General features: G+C 36.6%; 1 protein-coding gene and 1 long non-coding RNA gene across 2 annotated transcripts in view; one reads left to right on the plus strand and one right to left on the minus strand.

The window, feature by feature from the left end:
- LOC126707482 (TMV resistance protein N-like) overlaps positions 1-27,145 on the plus strand; it is a 227,195-nt gene that overhangs the window by 22,509 nt on the left and 177,541 nt on the right. The gene's annotated exons all lie outside the window — the stretch shown is intronic.
- Positions 117-6,993, minus strand: LOC126707495 (uncharacterized). Its single transcript, XR_007648976.1, has 9 exons — positions 6,450-6,993; positions 6,125-6,266; positions 5,953-6,023; positions 5,796-5,840; positions 3,057-3,628; positions 2,482-2,957; positions 2,236-2,353; positions 613-670; positions 117-438 (listed from the first exon to the last, which is right to left on the minus strand). It is a non-coding gene; the product is annotated as an uncharacterized LOC126707495 (long non-coding RNA).

Below are 27,145 nucleotides of genomic sequence, written 5' to 3' on the forward strand. Positions count from 1 at the left end.
TTGTAGGGTCTCATCATTGGGAAAGCTAGATAAATAAGACACCATTCACAAATTGTATAAAGTTTCTTGTCAGAAAATGTAAGTACTTGTAAGGAGAGTATGAATGGGCAAAGAAATTGTGCAAGATATCCAAAAAAGTCTCTTCAGAAGCAATGACTACCGAGAATGGCAATCAATTCCATAGTTACACTTATATTCAATCAAAGCATTGCTAACAGTGAACAAGCCTTTGAAAAATACATAAATAAGGAAACTACAGGTCATCTAAAACCTAAAACTTCAAGACATGAAATCAAACATATCAAAAATAAATTAATATATAATATATGCAAAAGAATAATGGCAATGGCTTAGCCCAAATAACATTCTATTCCCCACAGGCATCAGAAGATGAAGTGCTTCTCATAAGCAAAGCTCATCACTCCCTCACCAGCATTTCTGCAACAGAATAAATACAATTAAGCTACTGAGTTTAAAGGTGGAGGATAACAAAAATCATAACATGACATCACCACCATGGTCAAAACCTCTAACATCAAAACCCCCAATCTTGCAATGCAAGCTTTTAAAGAGATTCCAGAAACTTCAAGAGAAACATTAAAAACCCATGACCTGTTCCTGTGCCTGGCCCAATTGCCAGAAAGACCATCTGAAGATTGCTCTACCATATCTGCGAGTTCCCAGAATCTAATGTTCAATACGCAGAATTTTTAATACTATTAAATAGCATATGTAACTATATTAAACTTAAGTGCTACCAGTCAGAAAATTTAATTACATAATTGTATAAACCCCGTTATACTAGCGAGAATTATACTTGGAGAAAAGAATGAACCACCCCCCCCCCCCCCCCCCCCTTAAAGGAAAAAAAAAAAAAAAAAAAACAAAAAAACAAAAGAAAGTAGTTGTCAAGTTGGATGTGCTTTCACATCAAACACAAAACATCTGTCTACTTTGCTGGACATAGAATTAATGCTAAATAATAGGTGAAAAAATAAAAATTTGGGCACCTGGACTTCAAAGTAAGAGGACAAACTGTTTCCCAACTGAGCTTACAAATATGCAAGTAGCTGCAGAGGCTTCCATCCACAGCATTAAATGCTTACACTTTTTTATGTCAAGTTAAATTCAAAACACCCCCAGAGTGTCCTACATATGTCTTAAACAAGTATCTCATACTAACTTCCACATATCAAAGTAACTAAGGAATAGAAAAGGCACATTGCAAGAGATAAGGAGTAGACCAGGCCTCACCCTACTAAAAATATGTTTGCATTGATTTTCCATTAATATAAACCCAAATTATGACTCGAGACTGTGGACTAGGTTGCCTCTTAACCACTCAAAATATTCTCATAAAATAGATCGAATAGTACCAACCAACCAACCAACTTTGCCCCAATTCTCAAATTAACATGCTGCATAGAAAAACAATGTCATGTGAACACAAGCATACATACCAACAACACAACCCCCCACCCCACCCCCCCCCAAAAAAAAAAAAACAAAAATATTAAATTAAAAAAAAAAAAAAGGAAGAAGAATAAGGGACAGATATGGGGTAAGAAGAATTCGATTAACAAGTCCCAGCATTTCTCTTCTCCTACATGACACATGAAAACATTGCATTTACCCCAAAAATTAATGATGATTACCAGCATGAACTTGCAATCAAACTAAAATCAACTAAAATATTAAATGGCTAAAAAAGCAATGTAAACTCTAGCAAGACAAGGAAATGTGTTGGGAAAGACAACAGATAAGAGAGTGGACGGGGAACCTATAGATATATCACCAAAAAAACCAAGAATGATGAGAGGATGGTGCAAAAACAAACATGGAAGCAAATCCTAAATAAAAAGAACTAATCAACCTAACAAATTTTTGATACAACGATAGTTGGGGGTGGGGAATTTGAAACCTAAATGTCTTTGTTGGAAACACCAAGAGTTGCTAATTGAGCTACAAGGCTCTTGGCACTAATCAACCTAACAAATCAAAATACCGTAAAGGAGATATGAGCTAAGCTTCCTCCATCTATCAGTTGTTTGCATCACGGCTATAAAACTGATCAACCACCTTGGCCAATGTCTGGGGTCATGGGATCATTGGGGTGGAGTGCATCACCAGTTTCACACACATGTCTTTGATGATGTTTCCCCAAAGAAGCTCCCAAGGATGTCTGTACCTTAATGGGGATGATATAATGTAATTCAGTTAAGTTAAGAAGCTCACGCGGGAAAATACAAAGGAGTGTCCATGACAAATCTTGCGACTAGGTGATATTGCGGGTGTTGTAAGCTCCTTGGATCACAAATTTCCTCTCTGATTTATCCAAGAATTCCAAATACAGCTGTTTTATAAAGACCAAAAAAAAGTCTCATTAGTTCCTTTTGTTCCTTATAATGACATAGTTTTACTCATTAATGAAACAAAACGATCTTTATGAGAAAGGGAAGAGTTAAGAGACCAAATCCTCACAGGAAAGTGCATCTTCTCCAACCATAGCTTTCATTGCCTGGACATCTTTCTCAATAGCATAGTTTGCATATAGCTTGAAATAAGTCTAACAACACTTGAAATGGAAAGAAAATAACAAGTAATGAAATTCAACCCGAAGGATGGCTTTGGTTTTGTTAAAACAATTTAAAAGCCATTGTCCTTGAACTCAATGTGATTCTTGATAAGCAATAATATATTATGAGATTTCTTCACCATTCCACTACCAAAAAGGCTCATAGAGAAAACATCTTAACTGCAAACTAAGATTAACAAATCAATAGAATTGGAACTTTGGGAAAAAATCTGCATATCAAATATCCATCAAACAAGAAGATAAAAGAATGCTGGTGATAACCCCTCCCAGGAATTCTGTGCAGATTTTGTCCAGTTCGTGAAGGGCTTGATACCCAGTTCATCAACAAGGCTAAATATGTTTCTGTGAGGATACCAATAACCTGCAAAGTAGAATCCAATTTCATTGTCAACCTCATACAAAACAAACATTCAAACATCATTAAGAGAGATTATTGTAAATGCAATATGTGAACACATACCTATAATTGTGGCCAAACTAAATGTAGTAGGCACATCTCTGCCTCGACAGCAGCTCTGGCTGCTGCAATTCCAAATGCCACACTCTGCATAAAATTTAAACGTGCACAAATAGAAGCAAGCTTCCCACCAACCAAGCAATCACCAGCCCCTGTGAGCCTCACGGTCACAACTGACGCTGGGGAAATGCACAACAAAAAGATGAGAATCTCTTTCCAAATCTGTAGTACCAAACCAATGTGGATGAGAGCTTGATGTCACAATCTTATAAAATTGCCCACAAGCTTATAAAATTGCCCACAAGGGCCACACGGTTTGATTCTCTCCAATCCAATTCTCATGAAGCTAGATCCCCCTTTAGTGCATAAGAACACTCCATCTGAAGCTGAACCAAGGGTCAAAACAACTATTCTGATACCCTTTTCTAGCAAAAGCCAGTTGCTGGTTTTAGTTTTTGTAACAATGATTGTGTCGAATTTTTATTTTCCCTCTCAATCGGAGGAAACCCATTTGCACAAGACAAAGCAATTCCCAAGGCAATAAGTTCATCTTCATTAGGTAGAGCCAGACTTACCTGCAGAATACATCCATATCAGTTGGAGGCTTAAAAAATGTGAATAAAGTGTAAGATCATGAGTAGCATGTCTTCTTATCGGTTTGGCCAATAAGGTCTGTCTCAAATGCCCTCTCCTTACCTTGTAATAGTAATGTGGATGGTGAGGTAGTGGGTTCAAGACCCATTAGTAGTGTGTTAAACTCACTAATAAAGAAGACAATGTGTTTTTTTATGTTTGAGTAAAAAGAGTAGTGGCAGCATATATTAATCCATATCCTAAAAGTTCTGCTAAAATATGTCCTGACAATGTGCCACACAAAATGAGGTGGCAGAGCAGAACCTGAAACATGGAAATGACCACTTTCTCAAAAATCCCCAAGCTTAGCTTTCAACCTAAGATGAACGGATTTTGAATGTACATACATACACCCAAAAGGCATAGCACTCATGTATTTGGCAACTAAATGGACTTTACAACTGATACAGGCACAAACCAAACAGGAATGCTAGATTCTTCCACTACTGGGAAATAAACTAATTTAGATAAGAGAAAAGTGGAGAATCATTTCAGATCAAAATAAATGAGAGAACCGTTATGTACTGTTTTCAGTCAATAACCAATTGTAAACCCAGGAATGTAATTCATGACATCAATTGTAGAAATCCCACTGTATCATCTCCTCATGATAGGTTCTCTTACTAGGGTTGAAGAAAACGTTTGTGACATCAATTAATGTTTTCGAAGAAAATGTTCATGGTCCAAAGAAATAAAAAGAGTGGGACTGAAGTGCATTAATTCGTTGAAATAATCTATCATGAAGGTCCTGTTCCCTTTATCCTAACACAAAAACAAAAGTTTCTAATTCCATATGAAACTTCTAGCTAACTGCACTAGTTCTAACTAGTGCACACAATCTTTGGATTCGTATATGGTTTTGATCTATTCCACTAAGGTGCGAGGTGTTAGTTCTGATAAACTTTGTTGGAAGCCGGCCAACAGTCGGGGTTTCACGGTGAGCAGGTATTATCACTCCCTATCCCCCTCTACCGCCACTTCTTTCCCGTGGAAAATGATGTAGCAATCAAAGGTTCCCCCTTGGGTAGCTTTTTTCTCTTGGACTGCAGCTTTAGGCAAGATTCTAACTATTGATAACTTTCGGAAAAGGCATTTTGTTGTCCTTGAGTGGTGCTTTATGTGCAAAAGGTGGGGAATCTACAGATCATCTCCTCCTTCACTGTCCTTTGGCTTATGAGATGTGGAGTATGGTCTTTTGCTTGTTTGGTATTTGTTGGGTGATGCCGCAAAGGGTAGTGGACTTGTTGGATTGTTGGTCATGTAACTTCAAGCATCATCGTAATATAGTTATATGGAGGATGGTGCCACATTGTTTGATGTAGTGTATTTGGCGGGAAAGGAATGCTAGAAGCTTTGAGGGTCGCGAATGGTCCATTCTTGAGTTTAAGTCTTTTTTCTTTTTTACTCTTCTTGAATGGTGTTTAGTTATACCATCTTTTTCTTGTTTTTCTCTTCTTATTTTGTTTGATCATTGTAATTTGGTTTCTTGATGTTTTTGCCTATCTAGTACATTTCCTATGTACGGGGTTGTGTTCTTCTTTAATATATATTTTCCGTTACTTATCAAAAAAATTAAGTCATTTCAACTGATAGAAAACTCTAGATTCAAAACTTTATTTCTCACCCTCCATTCCATTAATGTGGAAAGAGGAAGTGCCATTTAAGCTAAAGCTGATTGGCAACTCTATATTCAAACAAGATCGAAAAATAGATGAGAGGAAACTTAAAGCCAGAGCTCCAAGTTTACAGATACAAGTGCAACAAGGTAAAACTGTAAATTAATGGGAGCCATTGGTCGAATCATTCCCAAAAGCCAACAAAAATTGATCCACCTTTGACACCAAAAGAAACAAAACTTTTACACACTAAAGAAGCATATGCCATGGGCTTGGGTAGCTAAATTTTCTCCACCAAAACACTTAAATTTTGAAACAATTAAAGAAGTAAAGATTGAAATCTTTACAAAAAAAAAAAAAAAAAAAAAAAAAAAAAAAAAAAAAAAAACACCCCTCTACCACCATCAACAACCCAGAGAGCAAAGTTGAGTCCCTACCGTTACATAGGCAGGGCTTTGAGAGAGAGACAGAGAGACAGAGACAGAGACATTACCTGACTGTGGCTGGTGCAGTGGCAGAGAGATTGAGAAGGTGAGACCTGAGAGAGTGAGACAGTTGTTTGAGTTATTATAACAAGGAACCCACATCCACCTGAAATTTATTACCCACATTGAACTACTATGCTAAATGAAATTCATTTAAAACTTTACCTGTCACTTGTGCAAACTGCCTGTCAATACATATCTGCCCCTCTGTGATATATCTAGTAAGGTACTAATGCCTGAGCAAACAAAGAATTCATGATATCAAAAAAATAAATAAATTGGGCACCGGGACTCCAAAGTAAAGAGGAGAAACTGTTACCCAATCAACCGAGCTTACATATATGCAAGTAGCTGCAGAGGCTTCCATCCACAGCATTAAATGCTTACACTTGTTTATGTCAAGTTAAATCAAAACACCCCCAGAGTGTAAAGATGTTAGGCCAGTAACACTTCTCTAAAGAGAAAACTATACGTAAGAGCTAAAAAAGCAAAAAATTAGCTTATAAATTAGTCTCAAACGCACAAATATAAAGATGTCAATAGCCATAAATATTGTAAATTCCATTAACAAAGCTAGAGTAATTTGCTATGTCATTTTCTCTACTGAAGTTGGTGGAAATTTTGTGGAAACAACATAACTATTGGCATTTAGCGCAGCTTACCTCAAGTCAAACTTGTTGTCTGGAATAAGAAAAATTGAGCCGAAAATGCACCGAAAGTGTATTTTTTTTCCATAAAAGGAGATTCATTACTAGAAAGAGTTTATACAAAAGGGTGGAGAGGTCACAGAGTCTCCACAGAGTCACTCTCTCCTCTCATTATCTCTTCTCTCTCTAACTCTCTAAGCTTTCAACAACCGTGGCCCAAGCTCCGAAATCGGTCTCTCTCTCTCTTGGCTCCTCTACTCCTCCATGGCCAAAGCTCCATCAATCTCTTTCTCTTCTCTACTCTCCTTTTCTATTTCTTTTAATATTTTTTTGGTGGTTTTGGGCTGGGCTATGGGTGGTGGGTTGTGTTGTAGCTTGTGGTTTGCTGGATTTTTGCTATCAGCCTGCAGTTGGGTGGTGGTCATGGTGGATTTGGGTTGCGGTAAGTGGCGCTGCTAGGAAATATTTTTAAGAAGGCTAAGGTAAACACAATAAAATTCTTATGTATAAAAAATGACTATAAAATTCTTAATTTCACAAATTAACTCTAACTAAAAAAATGTTGTGTTTATGTTCTTTCAGGGCACTAAAATCACTTATAATTAATGTCTAACTAAATTGGTGCAAACAAGATGAGAGGTCATTTTTGCATTAATTATAAATCTTTCTCCCATAAGTTATTATGAAATACATTCTCAAAAAAAAAAAAAAAAAAGTTATTACAAAATGTGAAATCTTGAATATTACGGTGGTGGGTCATGGTGGGTCAGTTGGGTGGTGGTCATGGTGGATTTGGGTTACAGTAAGTGGCGGTTGCCAAGAAATATTTTCAAGAAGGCTAAGGTAAACACAATAAAATTTTTATGTATAAAAAATGACTAAAAAAATCTTAATTTCACAAATTAATTCTAACTTAAAAAAATGTTGTTTTTATGTACTTTCAGGGCACTAAAATCACTTATAATTAATGCCAAACTAAATTGGGGCAAATAAGATGAGAGGTCATTTTTGCATCAATTATAAATCTTTTTCCCATAAGTTATTATGAAATACATTCAAAAAAAAAAAAAAAGTTATTACAAAGTGTGAAATCTTGAATATTAAATTTTATAACCTCAAAATTGAGAGAATAAACAACTTTATAAAGATCATTTAATTTAATTATCCAAGCCCCTAATACCTTTTTTTTTTGGCTGCTGAAAAGCCCCTAATACCAATTAAACAAACAACTAACAAAATTACTATTATCAAATTATAATAAATTTAATTTAAGTACAAAACTACTCAGCCATGCTATGGACCTACAGCTACAGTACTCTATTCTAGACCTAGACCCATAGTTACTTCAGTTTTTCGGATTGAAATTGTTGTATATATTTTTTGTTAAAAATATTAGGGGGGCCACGATGAAGTTCTTCCTATTTTCTATTTTTTATTTCATTTTAGTACTATTACCTTGACTCCGCCTATGGTTGTGGTTAAGGAGGAGGTGGTGGCAGTCAAGTAGTGGTTTTTTGGGAAGATTTTGGGTTTTGGTGATTTTTGATTTCCTTTTTTTTTTTTTTTTTGGGTGTGATTTTGATTGATTTTAGGGATAATTTTTTGCAAATTTGGTTGGATTTAAGTTATGGTCATGAAGGCCAGCAATTACGGGCGGATTTTGGTTGTTAAAATTTTTTTTTGTGGGGTTTATTGATTCAGAGTAGGGATGACAATTTTGACTTGCTTCTCCCTCCTTCACACCACATAGGTGGTAGAATGGGGATGGGGCGAGATTTAATCCCCCACCACAAGAAGGGGCGAGGATGAGTTTAGATATTTTAGCCCCGCTGTAATAATAGCTATAATTGTAAATTTTCATACCCTAAATCTCTATTATTTAAACTAACAAATCAATACTACCTGTATTTAAATGCATGTATATTAAGATTTTTCTTTTTGTTGTGATATTATCTTGTTAAAACACTTGGATAGTATTATTCAGCTCTCACTAAAAATTAGTTTAACTTGATGAAATTCATTTAGTTGTAATTTCAAGTATATTTATATTAATGAAATAGGTTTTATTAAAAAATATTGCAATAGTTATAGGGAAAATTAATATAAAGTATAATTTTTTAAGGTGGGGTGGGGATAGGGCAACAAAGTTTTTGCCATCATACAGGGTGGGGCGATGGTGAAGATCCCATCCTTCGATCCCACCTCTCCTCATTGTCATCCTTAATTCAAATGCAGGGAGAAGAGAGACAATGAGAGAGAAAACAAAATAAATAATTTTTAATGTATATGATATATTATTTTAATGTGTTGAATCTTAAAATAGAAGATCTTATGTATTGAAAAATGATGTGTGAAAATAGATAAAGTAGATTTTGGTGTGTTGAAATAGCATTTGGCATAAAACAGCGGATGCACTCTAACTATTGACATTTAGCACAACCTATCTCAAACATTAGGGGGAAATTGGTCATTTAACATGATTTTAGCAACTATTTTGCTAGTTGACATGTTTTTGAAACATTTTAGTAAACTAGCATCTCGAGCCTTAAAGACTTAAATTCAGTGAAAAAACTCGAGTCTTAGAGACTCAAGTTCCAAGCTGATTGGATAAATAATCCACGTGGAACTCAAGTCTCGAGTTCCATAGAGCATATAGAGAAAGAAGCAATATCCAATGGCAGGATGGCAAGAATTCATGTCTTTGAGGCTTAAGTTCCATGCAAATTTTTTCTTCCACATCAGATTAGCACCACTTGGAACTCGAGAAGAAGAAGAAACCCATATCCAATAGCAGGATGGCAGGAACTCGAGTCTTAGACGTGAATTTTTTCTTCTTCCACGTCAGATTGCCACCATTTGGAACTCGAGTCTCGAGACTTAGAGACTCAAGTTCCTTCACTGAACTCGAGTTTCATAGCCTCAAGATGCTAATTTGCAAAATTGTTTTGCAAACTTGACAGCTAACTCAATTGTTTAAAAAATAATGTTAAATGTCAAATTTCCCCAAACATCATATGTATAGTTACTAGGAGAAGGGAAAGTTTTGTATGTTCCTGAAGTATTGTTTGCTATTGTACACTCGAGCCTTAGTTGGCTGCCTCATGAGTTTTTTGCTCCGTCATCGGCCATTTTTTGCCCCCTTTTGGGTCTCCTGTCTCTAGTTTGTGGGTTTTTCACTGCCCTTTGTGGGTATCTTGTTGTTTGTTTTTTTTTGCTATAAATTTGTCACTTCAACAATATTGTTTGACCAATTTGATTCTTGGAGCAAAGAAATACAACATTAATTGGCAATTGGTTAAGGCTCTATAAGTGGGAGGCGCTGAGTATTTTGCAAACTTGGGAGCTTTTTGTTCTATTCTCGGTGGTCTTCAACTTAGGCATAAATAGTTCCAAAGAGGTTAGTGTATTTGGTTTTATTGTGATTGTCCTTTCTTTAGCTTAGATAAAGGGGTTGTTAAGTCCAATCCTCGCCATGAGAGCTTTAGCTTGGAACTGTTGGGGCATTGGGAATGTTTCAATAGTGAGAGTTCTCAAGGTTTTAATAAGAGAGAATCAACCTGATTTGGTCTTCTTATCAAAAACGAAAATTGACGAAGAGAAAATGGTTGTTGTGAAAAGAAAAAAAAAGTTAGGTTTTGAGAGAAGAGAAGACATAGCAACAAAAGGAAAAAGCAGGTGGAATTATGATGATGTGGAAGGAAGGATTAAGCATTGAAATGGAGGATGATTGCAAATGGTGGATTAAAGTGAGAGTTGAAGGAAGGATTGGGTTTACTATCCCTTTTACTACACAACAAAGAACTAGTTTTGGAGCAAAGGAAAAGGAATTTATGCAAGAATAGCAAGAGATCTACTAGGTTCAAAAGATTCTAGATTTAAATATTTAGAATTAAATTTGTATAACCGAGAACAAAACATGTCTAGTCTAGGTTTTTAGGCAATGCTTAAAAGTGGTTGTTACAATGTTCAAGTCCGGCTAATTGCAGAAAAAGGGAGTGTGGTTTTGCCTTGCTCAACCGATCGAGAATTAGGCTTAACCAATCGAAAATCCCAAGTCCAGTTTTTTCTACAGAATTTTAAATAGGCCTAAGCCCGTGAAAACGTTTAGGATTTCATCTAATCTTCTCCACATATAAAAGAAAAAACCCTAGCCATGTTTTGAAGACTTTTGGAAGACTTGTGTGTTACTCTTTGTGAGATCTGAGAGGTTTTGTACCTTTTAACTAAAATCTATGAGCCAAAACTACAATCTAGCATTGGTAAAACATAGTTGCTGCATCAAGATCATTACTGAAGGTGATCCAAAACCTTTGAGTGGGATCTCAAGATCACAAGTAAGGTGGCTTGTGTTGGTGTAAATCCAAGAAGAGAAGGAGTCTGTGGATTCAAAACTTACGCGTGGTCGTATCAGTAAGTTACTACATGAGGTAACAATAGATTAAGGGTTAAATCTGATTGTAAAAACTTCAATATAATGGATTTACTTTATCTTGAGGATAGTTAAGTCAAATCCTCCTTAGATTTTTACCTTGAAACGGTTAGTTTCATTGGTTTTCCTAGGTCATCATATTGTGGTGTTATTTATTTTTACGCATTTTTGCATGATATGATTTATTTGTGTTTAACCTAGATCTGAAAATTAATCTAAGTAATTACTTGGTTAATATATTAGGTTAAACAATTTGTTTAAGGAGTCTAAACGAACAAACAAAATCATCTGGGACATTGTGTTTTTGCTTGGGGGGGAGCAGATGTGACCTACTCTCCATAAACAAGTGATGCTAAAGGGGATATAGAGGCGTTGGGCAATAGAACTGATGCTAAAAAACTAGGATTAAGATTCGATAGTCAAGGACACTAATGCCTTAGGTGTGAATTTTGAAAATCTAACTGATGAATTTCATGTTCCTTATATTCTTAACATATATATCAAATTTTGTTCAAATCGGATGTTATTTATTATTCGATCTAAAAAACTTATTTTTTATACACAATATTAGATTACAAAACTTGAAATTTTAATATTGGTTGATAACATAGCAATTGATCTTTGATCTTTTTGCAATTTTGCAAGCATAAATTATATAATAAAAACATGCAATCTAACGGTCAGATTTTCAAATTTACACTCAATATAAAAATATATAAGAAGTTTGAAGGGTTTCTCTCCAAACTAGTTTGGAGATATACTTTGTTCAAAGTCTCGTTGTTAGCAAAGTGGGAAAAGTCCAACTCTAGGCTAGGTTTACTTGCACCTGAGGAGCTTCCTCCCTCTATCTTAAATGTGGTTACATTTGAATGTTTTATCTAGCCAAAATGGGAAATTAACCCTGATTTTCAAACATTATAATTAGTAGGCCACGTTTTCAAACTATTTTTTTTACTAGCATCTCGAGTATAAGAGGCTCGATTTAGGGCCTATAAATCGAGTCTTAAAGACTCGATTTTCATGGGTTTATCACATCTAATTTTTTCCACGTGGCGACCACCTGGAAATAGAGTCTCTAAGACTCAATTTATATGTTTTATCTTTCTCTGTTTCCCAATTCCCAAATTCTCAGGTCCAACAAACAAACACAAAGTCAACAACCATGTCCTCCACCACATCTCCCCCAATTCTCCCAATCTTAAACACCACCGCCACCACCACTAATCAGCAACATAACCGAATCGGTCCGCAACAACCTCGCCCAGCGCCACTCGTGGTCCGAGCTCGTCGACCCAGGCCAGCGCGGCCTGGGTCGTGCGGCCAGGTCACGTTGGCCTGGGTCAATTTGATTTTTAGAGTGTATTTTTTGATTTTTGGGTTTGGGTTTTCGATGGGTTAGTTTGATTTTCAGAGTGTATTTTTTAATTTTTGGGTTTGGGTTTTCGATTTCATCAGTTTTTATTTTGAATTTTGTTCTTGGGTTTTTTGGGACTTTGGAAGTTTGAGAAAGGAGAGTGGGAGAAGAACTAGGTTTGGGTCTCCAGACACTTGAAAATATCTATACTGTAAATGTTGCAGATGTAAATCGAGTTTTAGAGACTCGATTTACATGTGGACACCACGTAGAAAAAGTGCCAACGCAAACCCAATCAGAACATGAAAACCGACCCTCAAAGACTCGATTTATAGTCTAAAATCGAGCCTCTTAGCCTCGAGATGCTAGTAAAAAATATAATTTAAAAATGTGGTCTACTAATTATAATATTTGAAAATTAGGGTTAATTCCCAATTTTTGCCCTTTTATCTCCTAGCTAGGTTTCTTAGCTTGTGTTCTAGCATGCTGGCTAGTTTTTTGTGTCCAGTTGTTGGTTGTTTTGCTGGCTTTGCTTTTGGCTGTTGTTGCTTTGTTATTGGTTTTTTGTTTATTGGCGTAAATGCACTTTTAGTCCCTAGGTTTTTCACGTATTTCTATTTTGGTCCCTAAGTTTTTTTTTTACCACTTTTAGTCCCAAAAACAATTTACGCCCCTCATTTTAGTCCTTACCGTCAGCCAACTAACGGGAGATGCTGATGTGGCTGACGGAGAGAACTGTAAATCATTTTAAAATATTAAAAAGTACCGTTAGTTTTTAGCACGTGGCCTTCCCACGGAACTTACTCACACACACCCACTGTTCATGTCTACTTTATCACTGTAAATCCCCAAATGATCTTTAATCCCTAGAGTTCATCTCAGAGTTCCTTTGTTCATCACTGAAAATCCAAAATCCCAGCTTTTGTTCATCATAAAAAATAATCCAAAATCCCAACTTTTGTTCATCACCGAAAATCCCCAAATATTGATCTTTAATCCTTAGACTCAGAGTTCCTCATCATCGAAAATCCCATCATCGAAAATGCCCAAATCAGCTACTATCGTCTTTGATCTTTAAAATTTACCTCAAAATGCCCGAAAATGCCGAAAATCCCAGCTTGATCTTCTTAGACTTTTGCTTGGCTGCAACTTGAAGCCATAATCAAAACCCATCTCTGCCACTTGAAGGTAGTATTTTTTTTTCTCTCTCTCTCTGTATGTGAAAAGGTATTTGCTCTCTCTGTCTATGTCCATATTTATAAGTTGATAATATGCTTGTTGGTTGGTTCTGGTAGTAGGGCCATAATGTTTTTGTTTGCTTTTTGTATGTTTTTGTATTTTACTTTTGATTGTGGTCCATATGTTCCTTATGTTCTCTGTGTTCCCTATGTGCCCCTGTTGAAAAGAGTTAAGTAAGGCTAATAGTATTGTATGAGGGTTTTTTGTGTAATTTGATAACTATGCATGTCTATTTTAGTACGACAAAACCATTGAAGTCAGTGCTGTGTTGTGAAAAATTGTTTGATTAGTGTTGTGTTGGTAATACTTTATTAAGTGTTGTGTTGTGTGCTTGTGTTGTGTGCATGCAAAATGAAATATTTTATTAGGTATTGTATTCGTAAATGAGTGCTATATTGTTCTTGCATTGTTTAATTGAAGTTGTTTTGGCATGCAGAATGGATGACCTGTTCAGTATATTCGTGTATCATGGTGGCTATTTTACTGAGAGCCTTAAAACATATATGGGAGGTAAAGTAGATATAGTTGATAATTGTGACCCTGATAAGTGGTCCAAGGTTAAGATAGAGAGTATATGTAGAGATTTTGGATACACATCTGTTAGCAGGATATGGTATACAATGCCTGGTATGGACCAAGATAGGGCAAACTTCCATTTAGTTGTTGATGATCATGATGCCATGTGCATGACAGAATTAGTGAAGGGTCATGAAGAGATTCATGTGTATGTGGAGCACCCAATAGATGATCATATACTAGTTGATGAAGAAGAGGATGTTAATAAGGGTGTATAGCCATTGGCAGTGGAGCAAGGCCCTATGGGTTATTATAGTGATGGTAGTGATGGTAGTGACCATGATGGGAGTGATTTTTTCAGTTTTTATGATAGTGATGATCAAACTTTTAACAATGAGGATGAGCCAACTGAGGTGGATGCTAATGATCAAACTTTTAATGTTGATGTTGCTGCTTCCCAGGCGGGTTCAAGAAGAGTAGGTAAAGAGCCTATTACTAAGCACCCACCTCAGGTCTTTATTATAGTGATGGCAGTGATAGTGGAGGTGGGGGAAGTGGGCTAGATGATGAGGTAGAGTTGAACCATGGTGGTGTTAGGGACTTTGTTGAAGATAGTAGTGATAGTTGGGATGGTAAGGATGATGATGATGATGTTGAACCAGGCCAAATGAGTGCTGGTGTAATGAACTCTGATTATGAGAGTGAGGAATTGCACAGTCTGGTGGAATCATCATCTGATGATGAGCTTAGGTATGACAGTGATGATGATGATGAGGATGATAGAAGTACACATGTGGGAAATGGGAGGAGACAAAGACAGAAAAATGAGGAAGTGAAGAAGTTCCCTATGTTTAAGCCAGTGGCTAAGGCAGAGCATATTTCTTTTGAAAAAGATATGCTGTTTACAACACCTAAGCAATTCAAGGAAGATATAACAGAATATGCAGTTCATGGTGGATGGGGGATCAAATTTATAAAAAATGACTTGCAAAGGGTAAGAGCTGTCTGCTAGGAAAATTGCAAGTTTGTTGCCTATCTAGCAAAGGTGCTAAGGGAGAGGAGCTACCAACTAAGGACATCGAATTTGGAACATACATGCTCTAGAAATTTTAAGAACCGGAGGTGTACTTCATCATACATTAGGAAAAAGTTGATGAAGAAGGTGAAAAGACAACCCAACATGAAGCTGAGAGACATCCAAGAAGTTGTCCATGAGAAGTATACCATACACATAAGTGTTGGAAAAGTAAGTAGGGCTAGGGATAAAGCTAGAGACTATGTGGATGGGGCTTATACACAACAGTACAACCAGCTGTGGGAGTATTGTGATGAATTAAGGAGGTCTAGTCCTACCAGTACAATACTTATGAAGATACATACATTCAATGAGGGTGATTTAGCAGCTGAGTCTGATTTGGTGTGTGGAGTGCCTTATTTTGAGAGGCTATATATATGTTTGGAGGGATGTAAGAAGGGGTTTCTAGCTGGATGCAGGCCATTCATTGGTTTGGATGCCTGCCATTTGAAAAACAAGTCAAGGGGCCAATTGATTACTGCAGTATGTAGAGATCCTAATGAAGAGTATTTCCCACTTGCATATGCAGTGGTAGAGGCTGAAAGAAAGGACTCTTGGACCTGGTTCATCAATTTATTACTTGCAGACATAGGCCAGAATAAGAGATGGGTGTTTATGTCAAACCAGCAAAAGGTGTGCTATTAATTCTCCATTGGTTGTTTTAATTTTTATTTAGTCATTTTTTAAATTTGTATTTAGTCATTGTACTTTTGGTCCACTAACTTCACATACTTGCCTATGATACTGTTTGTGACAAGGGTTGGTGCAAACATTCATTGACAACTAGCCACAGTATGAACACAGGATTTGCTGCAGGCACCTCTATAATAATTTCAGGAAGGACCATCCTGGTGTTTTGATCAGAGATATGTTTTGGAGGGCAGTCAAGGCAACTTATAAACAAGAGTTTGAAAGGGTGATGGATGAGCTGAAGGAGATTGATGCTGATGCACATAGGTGGTTGGATTCTCACTCAACAATAAAATGGGCCAGACACATGTTTAGTGATGATGGCTTGACTGACACCATACTCAACAATATGTGTGAGAGCTTCAATAGCAGGATTCTTAAATTCAGATCTAAGCCCATAATTAGCATGGTATGAGTATTTATGATCACCTACAGTTAATTATAGTGATTTTTGGTATTGATTGTTTGGTATTGTTTATGGCAGTTGTTGAAATTAATATCTATCTAATGTTTCATTGTACTTGTATGTGATTGTAGCTTGAGTGCATCAGGCTATATCTAATGACTAGGTTCCAAGAGAACAGAGAGAAGGGTGTGAGGGTAGAGTCACATATTTGTGCCAAGGTGATGAAGAGGTTGCACAAGGAAAAGCTGGCAGCCAATAGGTGGTTAGCTTGCTAGGCAGGACAGACACAATTTAAAGTGAAAAATAATTTGCAGAGTTTCACTGTTGACTTGGCCACAACACACTATAGTTGCAAGAAGTGGAACATAACTGGCATACCATGTGCTCATGCAATCTCCTGCATATTTTTCAACAGACAAGATGCTGAGCAGTATGTTCACCCCTGTTATCATGTATCTACATACAGAGCATGCTACGAGCCAATCATAGCACCAATAAATGGGCAGAATATGTGGAGACCAAGTGATGTGACCCCAGTTCAGCCGCCTATCAAAAGAAGACCACCTGGCAGGCCTAAGAAGAAGAGGGCAAGGGAACCTTATGAGCCAACAAGTGGTAAGAGAGCTGGCATTTCTAAGCAGTGTAACACTTGTGGTAAGTTAGGGCACAATAAGAGAACTTGCAAGGGTAAGATTAGAGGGAACTTTTCACTGCCAGGCACCACAAAAAAACCAGGACATATAATAAGGTAATTAAATAACATTAGGGTGAAATAGTTGCTATTCAATACTCACTACTAACCCTGTTTGTGAATTTCTTGTTTGTAGACCAGTAGAACCACAAGTGCTCCATCACAGGCCAAGACAGCCTCATCCACACCATTTGCACCACCCCAAGCTGCCATGCATAGCCCATACCAGTTCAGACCAGCCACTCAGTTTGCACCATATCCCAGTAAACAATAGCATAACTCCACCCCAAATGCATCACACCAATCAGCTGCACATCACAGCTCCAATAGCAGCAACCTAACCTCAAGGCAGAAAAAGAAAAGGGTGGTCACATCAGAGACTCTAAAGGCTTCTAAGAATGCATCCAGATACATGGAAACAATCAAACATGTTGGAAGTCAATCATCTGTGCAAGGTCCAAGGAAATGAAGAGAGCAAGAAGTAGATTTTTCCTTTTTGTTGATGAGGGTTACTTGGTTTGTGTAGTTATGTCTATTGTTTTAAGAAGTTTATAGTGATCTGCCTCACTATGGAACAATGCCATATTTTGGTTTTACTATGTAATTATGTAATTATGGAACAATGCCATATTTTGGCTCAATGCCATATTTTGTCTTAACCATGTAATTATGGAACAATGCCATATTTTGGTTTTACTATGTAATTATGTAATTATGGAACAATGCCATATTTTGGCTCAATGCCATATTTTGTCTTAACCATGTAATTATGGAACAATGCCATATTTTGGCTTAACTATGTAATTATGTAATTATGGAACAATGCCATATTTTGTGCAATTCTAGTGATGATAGTGTTGAACTATGTAATTATGGTGACTGTGGTTGTTAGTGTTGTAGAATTATGGTTGTTAGCAGTCAATGATAACAATAGCAGCTGTATGTCTATTCAATTTGTGTTTTTAGTTTAATATTGAATCTTGTGTCCTTTACTTTTGGTACTCACATCAATAAGAGGCAGTTAATGTATTTGCATTGAGAACAGTACAACTAGCTGGTTAATACATTTACAGGTAGATACATTTTCTGCAAAACAGAATTTTCTGGAAAACAGGTACTTTACAGGTACAAAACAGCAATATTACACACTGGTTATTCATTTTCTGCAAAACAGCAAGTGTATGCATTTTCTGCAACTACTGTATTCATTTTCTGCAAAACAGCAAGTGTATACATTTTCTACAACTGCTGCATTCATTTTCTGCAAAAAACAGCAAGTGTATACATTTTCTGCATATTCATTTTCTGCAAAACAGCAAGTGTATACATTTTCTGCATATTCATTTTCTGCAAAACAGCAAGTGTATACATTTTCTGCAACTGCTGTATTCATTTTCTGCAAAATAGCAAGTGTATACATTTTCTGCATATTCATTTTCTGCAAAACAGCAAGTGTATACATTTTCTGCAACTGCTGTATTCATTTCCTGCAAAAAACAGCAAGTGTATACATTTTCTACATATTCATTTTCTGCAAAACAGCAAGTGTATACAATTTCTGCAACTGGTGTATGCATTCAAATCAGAATTTACATTTATATATTGAACAAAAACTATATTCATTTCATAGGGAAGTGGGTTACATTGCTAACAACTGGCATGAGCACAAAATTACCATGAGGGAATACATGGCTAAAACTGCCAGCCCAACATAAACTAAAACTGCCCTAATAATTCCCATAACAATCACTACCCTACATACATCTAAACTGCCAGCCCTGTTAACAAATATTGATAACAGCACACAGCAGCAGCACAAAATTGCAGCAGCAGCAGCAGCAGCACAGTAGCAACAACAGCACACAGCAGCAACACAAAATTGCAGCAGCAGCAACAGCACAGCAGCAACAACAACAGCACACAGCAGCAGCACAAAATTGCAGCAGCAGCAGCACACAGCAGCAAACACAGCAGCACACAGCAGTAGCAGCAGCACACAACAGCACACAGCAGCAGCAGCATACAGCAGCAGTAGCAGCACACAGCAGCACAAAATTGCAGCAGCAGCAACACATAGCAGCAATCACAGCAGCACATAGCAGCAAACATAAAACTACATACATTACTTAACACTACATACATAACCTACATTACTTACATTACCTAACCAAACACTACATACATTACCCACATTACCTAAACAAACACAAAATTACACACATCACCATTAACAATACCACAGCCACAACTAAAAACTTCTCCCTCTTCTTGCAGCTTGCAACCTCAGCCTCAAGTGTGATGATCCTCTGCCTTTGCTGTGGGATAAGCACCTTACCACGAGCACATATCTCATCATCACGCCATTGGAAGAACCTACACTTACGCCCCACCTGAAATGCAAATAATGCTCAAAAAATTAAAACTTTTTTATTTTTAATTTTTATTACAAATAACTAACAATTTTGATTAACAATTTTTAGAACCATCACATTCTGAAACAAAAATTTTAACTAAAAATAAGTAACAATTTACCCAGTAGTTTGGACAGCCGTAGAATCTTCTGCCAGGGTTATCTGATGTCCATGACACAACTATGACAGGTTTTTGATTACAGTAGCACCTCATTGGTGCTCTCCTCCTCATGCTGGAACCTGTTGAACAGTTGGCTTCCATTCTGGAACCTGTTGAACAGCCACCTAGCTTAGACACAAAATACTTCTGAGAACTCAGTAAATCATAAAAACATTGAACTCAGTAAATCAAAGTCATCTCAGTCAATAAATCACACATAGCTCACAAAGTCATTTCATCAAACACTTAATTTGCATTTTCAATTAATCCAACATTGAACTCTAAAAACATTAAAAAAAAAAAATCCAACAATTCCTTAACACAAACAAACCAACCCAATTCTCTAAATCTCATATATAACTCCCAAAAACAAAAAAAACAAAAATTCAACAACATTGCAATTCCCAAGTCCCAGCTTTACCAATAAATAGAGACCCAGATAGACAAATCCAAACTAAACCCGCATAACCCAAATATAAACATAAAAACAAAAAAACTAAACAAAATGGAGACAAAGCCACAAACAATAACTCATAGAAATACATAAATCCACAGACAAACCCATAAAACCCTAATAAGCACAACTTGGATTAGTAACGGTGAATTAAAAATTAAACAACTTACATATATATATATCTCGTGCGTTGATAGTTAAACGGCTGAAATTTAGGAACCCAGCTTCTTTGGTGGGTTATCCATTCTTTGGTGGGTTAGCCATCTGGCTTCAAGGTTGTGTGGCTAGAGAGGTGAGGAAAATTTGGTACCGTCTAGGGATTAAAGATCAAAGACGATAAAGTAGCTGATTTGGACATTTTCGGTGATGAACAAGCTGGGATTTTCGGTGATGAGGAACTCTGAGGTAAAGGTAAAGTCTACATTTGGGGATTTTCGATGATGAACAGGTTGGGATTTTCGGTGATGAACAAGCTGGGAGGAACTCTGAGAGGTAAAGTCTAGGGATTTAGGGGATTTGGGGATTTTACGGTGATAAAGTGGCGTGAAGGCCACGTGCTAAAAACTGACGGTACTTTTTAATATTTTAAAATGATTTACAGTTCTCTCCGTCAGCCACATCAGCATCTCCCGTTAGTTGACTGACGGTAAGGACTAAAATGAGGGGCGTAAATTGTTTTTGGGACTAAAAGTGGTAAAAAAAAAACTTAGGGACCAAAATAAAAATACGTGAAAAATCTAGGGACTAAAAGTGCATTTACGCCTTGTTTGTTTCAATGAAATCTACCTTTCATCATAAAAAATAAAAATAATAATTAAAAAAAAAAAAAAACTACCTCCACCTCAAGTAAAAAAATCTACCTTTCGACAACCATCCAAAAAAAAAAAGCACAAGCTACCTCAACCTCAAGTCAAATTTGTTGTCAGGAAAGGGAAGTAAGAAAAATTGAGCTGACTTCTTGTTGCTTTTTGTTTATTTCGATGAAATCTACCTTTCAACAAAAAATAAAATAAAATAAAAGCACACTGTACCTCAAGTCAAATTTGTTGTCAGGGATAGGGGTGTCCACGGGTCGGGCCGAGTCGGTTTTGGGCCCAAACTGAACTCGACCCGGTTGAATCGGGTTCCTGAATTTGGGATCCGTATTCGACCGAATATTGGGTCGGATCTGACATATCGGGTAATCGGGTTGTTCGGGTTGGAGTCATCGGTTTCATGGGTCTGGGCCTCAGATTGGGCCGGACTTTTTGAGAAAGTTAAAATTACAGAAAATACATTTTTTAGGGCCTTTTTACTTAATTTATTTTTAAATAGAGCTTCCAGGTTAACAAAACTAGACCTATTGGGCCATCAATCAGGACAAACCAAAAGGCCCAAATAAAGCTTTATTCTTTTTATCACCTGTGATCAACACAACACACCTAAAAGTCTCTTATTTTTTAGTCACTTATGATCTGGAACAAGAAGCACCTATCAATCCCATTCCCAATACATAATCTTTCCCACATTAAGAACAAAAAATAAACACAAAAAATAATATATAATCTGTTAAACAACACAATAAACAGCTTAACAAAACTAGACCTATTGGGCCATCAATCAGGACAAATCAAAAGGCCCAAATAAAGCTTATTCTTTTTATCACCTGTGATCAACACAACACACCAAAAAGTCCCTTATTTTTAGTTACTTGTGATCTGGAACAAGAGGCACCTATCAATCCCAATACATAATCTTTCCCACATTAAGAACAAAAAATAAACACACAAAATAATATATAATCTGCTAAACAACACAATAAACTCCTAGGCAGTAAACTGCTCAACACCCATATAACCTGCAAACCACAAGGTCCACAACAAATAATATTTCCAATTTTCCAGCAATAAAATAAATCACAACAAATAATCCTATAATGCAATATTCCAACAGATATATATACTTAGTAACATAAAGGCAGTCACTGCAAGTTTTTTGGGCAGTAACCCATAAGGCAGAAAGCTTGCTAGTTATACAAAGTTCCAAGCTATATAATTAATTACAACAATCAAATACCATAGGTATTTCCAAAAAATAGCTTTTCCAAAGCATTGAATGACTACTCTATAGTTTATAAGTCTATAACTAATAGAAAAGAAAACCTATGAACTAAGATTTCTTTTTCTATAAGTATTGACAGTTGAGTATTGTTACAAGTTAGAAAAGCAATATGTCCAAAAAGCTTCCAAAATATTTCCAAAATGCTGCCTTCTTTACAAAATAAATTACCATCCTCCTACAATAGACAAAAAAATATTCAACAAATAATACATTAGTACCAAGTACAAGACCAACTAGTAAGGAAAACAAGTATATAATAGTAAGGGGCTATAAAGGCAGAATCATACCAAGTCACTGATTAATCATCAATGCTAATCAAGAGTCGTTTGCCTGAAGTGGAACCCTTGCTTGAGCTGGTATTTGCTGGTTGTTGATTTAAAACTAGAAAATAATAGGAAATAAACACAATAGATTAAATTTTGCTTGAATACATGAGACATTCAATAAAATTAATACACTAAGTTTCAGAATTTAAGCATATTACCTAAGTCAAGTAACTCCTCCTCCAATGCCTCAACATCATCCCTTGACTGGCGATGAGAAATTGGAACTGTGGCTTGAAGCCAATTTTATGAACATACAAGGTTTTGAACCATGAGAGGAGATAGTGCACTTCGAAATGGATCAACAATTCGACCTCCAGTGCTAAATGCTAACTCAGATGCAACAGTGGAAACTGGCACAGCCAGCACATCCTTAACTACTTTAGACAACACTTGGTACCTATTACAATTGTCCCTCCACCACTCCAATATCTCAAAATTTGCATCCTTTCTACCATCACAGTTTTCAGCCAAATACCTCTCAAGCTCATTACTACAACCTACAGATTGCTCAACTTGCAAAAAACGTTCATATCGCGAGTGAACCATAACATATGGATCACTAGCATCAGTTTCCAATTTTGTCCTCTCACTCCCACTTTGATCTTGCACATTTGATGAATGAATAGAAGTGTAAAAATTATACAACTTAAACAAAAGGTCTTTCACCTTATCAACCATCACTTCTGCAACTGCATTCCCATAAATTTCAGAAAATGAAAACTTCAAAAACCTCAATTTTTTTCGTGGATCAAAGACCACAGCCACATACAAAAGAGGATTAATTTTCTCCCCTTCCCCCCAATACTTCTCAAACTTAGTTTGCTGTTTGTGGCTGTGCTTTTCAAGAGAGTGTTTTGGGATTTAACCAAATTGGAAATACTCTCCTGAATAACAAAGATCTCATCATAGAAGGCATTTGAAGTAACATACAATGAACCAGAAAATTTCTTTATTGCATTATAAAACAGCCTTAAGAAAGTCACAAACGCCCTACAATTTTGGAAATCAATCATACATGGAGACCCCAAACCACCACTATCTTCCTTGGTCCTAAAGTACGACGAATAACCATCATCTTCAAAATCCATTCGGAGAAACACTTTCTCAAATTTTTCAGCAGTTTCTAACATGATATAGGTCAAGTTCCACCTAGTAGGTACATCTAGACTGAGAAGACTCTTGGACTCCATACCTAACCTCTCCATAAAACTCTTAAAAGTTTGACTTCTATTGGGTGAGGACTTCACATACCTCACAGCTTCACGCACCTTAGCAACAGATGCATCTATCTCTTTTAAACCCTCCCCCACAATGAGATTTAGGATATGGGCACAACACCTCATGTGCATGTACTCATTTCCTAAAACTGCCCCATTCCAATCTTTAGTCACCCTTTGCAAAAATTTAATTGTTGTTAAATTTGACCTAGCATTATCTACTGTCAAGGTGAATATCCCATCAATACCCCACTCACGCAACGACATCTCAATCTTTCTACCTATAGTCTCCCCCTTGTGGTCTTCAACTTGACAAAAATTTAGAATTCTCTTATGCAATTTCCAAGCATCATCAATAAAGTGACAAGTCAGACACATATAATTTAAATTTTGAATAGAAGTCCATGTGTCCGTAGTGAGACACACCCTACAACCCTTCAAGGATTTCCTTAGCTTCTCTCTCTCACTATTATAAATGCCAATCACATCCCTAGCCACAGTTTGACGAGATGGGATATCCTTTAATCTAAGCTTAGGTTGCAAGGTACTAACAAATTTCTTAAACCCATACCCCTCGACATACCTAAAAGGCAACTCATCAATTATAACCATTTCGGCCAATGCCTTTCTAGAAGCCTCAACAGAAAAGGACGTTGACACAAGGTGGAATCCGTCTTCTCCATCCTTTTTGGGTACAAAAGCTAATGTTTTCTGCCCTTTAACTACATCTTCTCTATTAGGGTTCTTGGGACATATTGGCACATGAGCTAACAAATTACTAGTACCACAACTCTTACTATCAGCTGAAAGTTCAAAAACGTGTACCAATACACTTTTGAACGTTTAGACCCCCAAAAATTAACTTAACCAACACAAGCAATATGTCAAACAACAAGTGTGCGGAAACTTAACATATGCTATAATGTGAAATAGGTTAAATACTATCTAAGCCATAACAGAATAAAATCCACAGCAGATAATATAAAGGCAAAGATAGAGAGGAAGGAAGATGCAAACACAAAGACAACACGCGATGTGTTATCGAAGAGGAAACCGAAGTCCTCGGCGAAAAACCTTTCCGCCGCCCTCCAAGCGATAATCAATCCACTAGAAAATACAGTTGGGATACAAGGACAGCAATAGACCCTCCAAGCCTAATCTACCCAGTGCACCTAAGCCCTCCAAGCTTCTTGCTCCAACGAGATTGTGCCGAACCTTTTTCTTTTCTAGCTTCCCGGATTCCGCTACTAGATCGTAGCATCAACCAATGAAGATTGGCTCCTTCCTAACTGCTTCCCAGAACTCCAAACGACTGTCTCACAGAGATGATAATGGTGAGAACCAGGTTTGGTATAATGCCTCTCAAGGTTTTGACAATGGAGAGGAAGAGAGTGAGGGAATTTGAAGAGACTCTAAGGTAGGGATTGTGTGTGAAACAATCTTGTTTTTCTTTAGGGTTTCTCTCTCAAAATTCTCTCTGGAAGCTCTCTTTCAATCGTGGGTTAAAGGGGTATTTATACTAGAGTGGAGAGGAATGTGAAACGTCAGGTTTTGGCAAAACAGGGGTGGCTCGCGGCTTGACCTCGCGGCCTGACCAAGTCGCGAGATCCAGTCGCGAGATAACCGTATGGCCAGTTGTCCTGTTTTGTCCTGTAGTGCTCCAGCTAGCATGACTGTTCATCTTCCAGCATGCTTGGCACGTGTGCAGCTTCTGGCGGCTTGCAGCCGCGAGTCCACCCGCGAGTCCCAGCCGCGACACTCTGTTTTTTTGCACACTCTTGAGTAAACTTCACTCTATCACACTCACTACCCTTACAACAAACCCACCTAAATACAGGGTTACTAAATGCTGAATTACAAGCAAATTTGGCACGGAATAAAGCCAATTAGATGGTTGAATAAATTCAACCTTACATCAGCATTATAAGATTTTTGACAATAATTACAGATAGCCTTAGTCTTACTAGTATCACCCTCACCTATCTTTACTTTTTCAAAGTGACCCTAAACAACAGACTTTTTCCTACCACTACAACTACCACTAACAGGAGCTGTCATACTCACTTGGCATGGTGGAACTGGGGGCAACTCAAAAGCAGCAGCTGCTTCAGCTTGGGAAGCAGCTTGGGTAGCAGCAGAATCCTCAACTTGGGTGAGAATATCATCTTCTGTAGCAGCTGGTGTTTGGACAGAGGGTTCATTAGTGTTGGTTTCCATGACCTAAAAAAACAAAAATACATATTAGCAAACTAGAGTAACAAGTATAATTAATAGCTTTAATAATAATAATAAATAATAAGCACACACACCAAAAAGGAAAACCAGTATCCTAGAAGCAAACATTTTAATAAACATAATCAAAAGAGATTATTAGAAAGAAAGATCACAGATAACTCAATGAAGTAAATTAATTAGGGACATGCAAGATCACAGATCTCTTCTTAGCAGTGACAAATTGCATGATCATACTAATCACATCATAACAATCTTCTCATACAAAGCAAGGTAAATGTTCTAAAACTTGTGTTAAATGTGTTAAAAACAAAACAAAGCAAACTAAAACTTCTATAAGATGCTATAACCAAAATGTTAAATCAACTTTGTTCACATCATAACAATCTTCTCATATAATCAACTTCTAGGTGTTAAATGTGTTAAAAACAAAGCAAGGTAGACTAAAACTTCCATAAGATGCTATGACCAAAATGTTAAATAAACCTTGTCTAATTTGGGCAATACAGAACATACAAAGCTACAAACTAATAGAAAAGCAAAAACAAAAGCATCTGCAAGCCACATTAATGCAACTCTCATGAATTAAATTCAGTAGTTTCCCTTTCAACATTCTACTAATCACATCATAACAATCTTCTCATACAAAGCAAGGTAAACTAAAACTTCCATAAGATGCTATAACCAAAATGTTAAATAAACATTGTCTAATTTAGGCAATACAGAACATACAAAAGCTACAAACTAATAGAAAAGCAAAATCAAAAGCATCTGCAAGCCACATTAGTGCAACTCTCATGAATTAAATTCAATAATTTCCCTTTCAACATTCTACTAATCACATCATAACAATCTTCTCATACAAAGCAAGGTAAATGTTCTAAAACTTTAAAAACAACTCTAATGAGTTACATTCAATAGTTTCCCTTTCAACATTCTATTTATCATTTAAATTACTCTGCCCCTTTTGTAAAAAGAAATATCAAACAAATGAACAATCACCAGTCAGTCAGTCACTACATTTTTTTTTTTTTTTTTTTTTAACTAAATACAAAGGAATGTAAAAACCATACCTTGAAGAAAACCATGGGTGTATGGGTTTCAAACTTGAGGGCAGATAATGATACTTGGAGTCAGCTTTCAATCCTATATAAAATTAAAACAGGATCAAAATTGATTAAAGAAAAGAACACAGAACAAAAGTTAAATAGTTAGGGTTTCTAAGTTTTTTTTAGTTAGGGTTTCATAGTATGAATCTTTGGGTTTATTTGATTTGAACATTTGATTTCCATCACAAATGAAACCAACGAGATTAACATAAAAGAAAGATGAGAAACAAAGAAAAATTACCTTATTGACTCAGTGAAGAGTACACGGGATGAGGAAACCGTGGGTGTATGGGTTTCAAACT

Source organism: Quercus robur, chromosome 11, assembly GCF_932294415.1.
Source record: "Quercus robur chromosome 11, dhQueRobu3.1, whole genome shotgun sequence".
NCBI lineage: Eukaryota > Viridiplantae > Streptophyta > Magnoliopsida > Fagales > Fagaceae > Quercus > Quercus robur.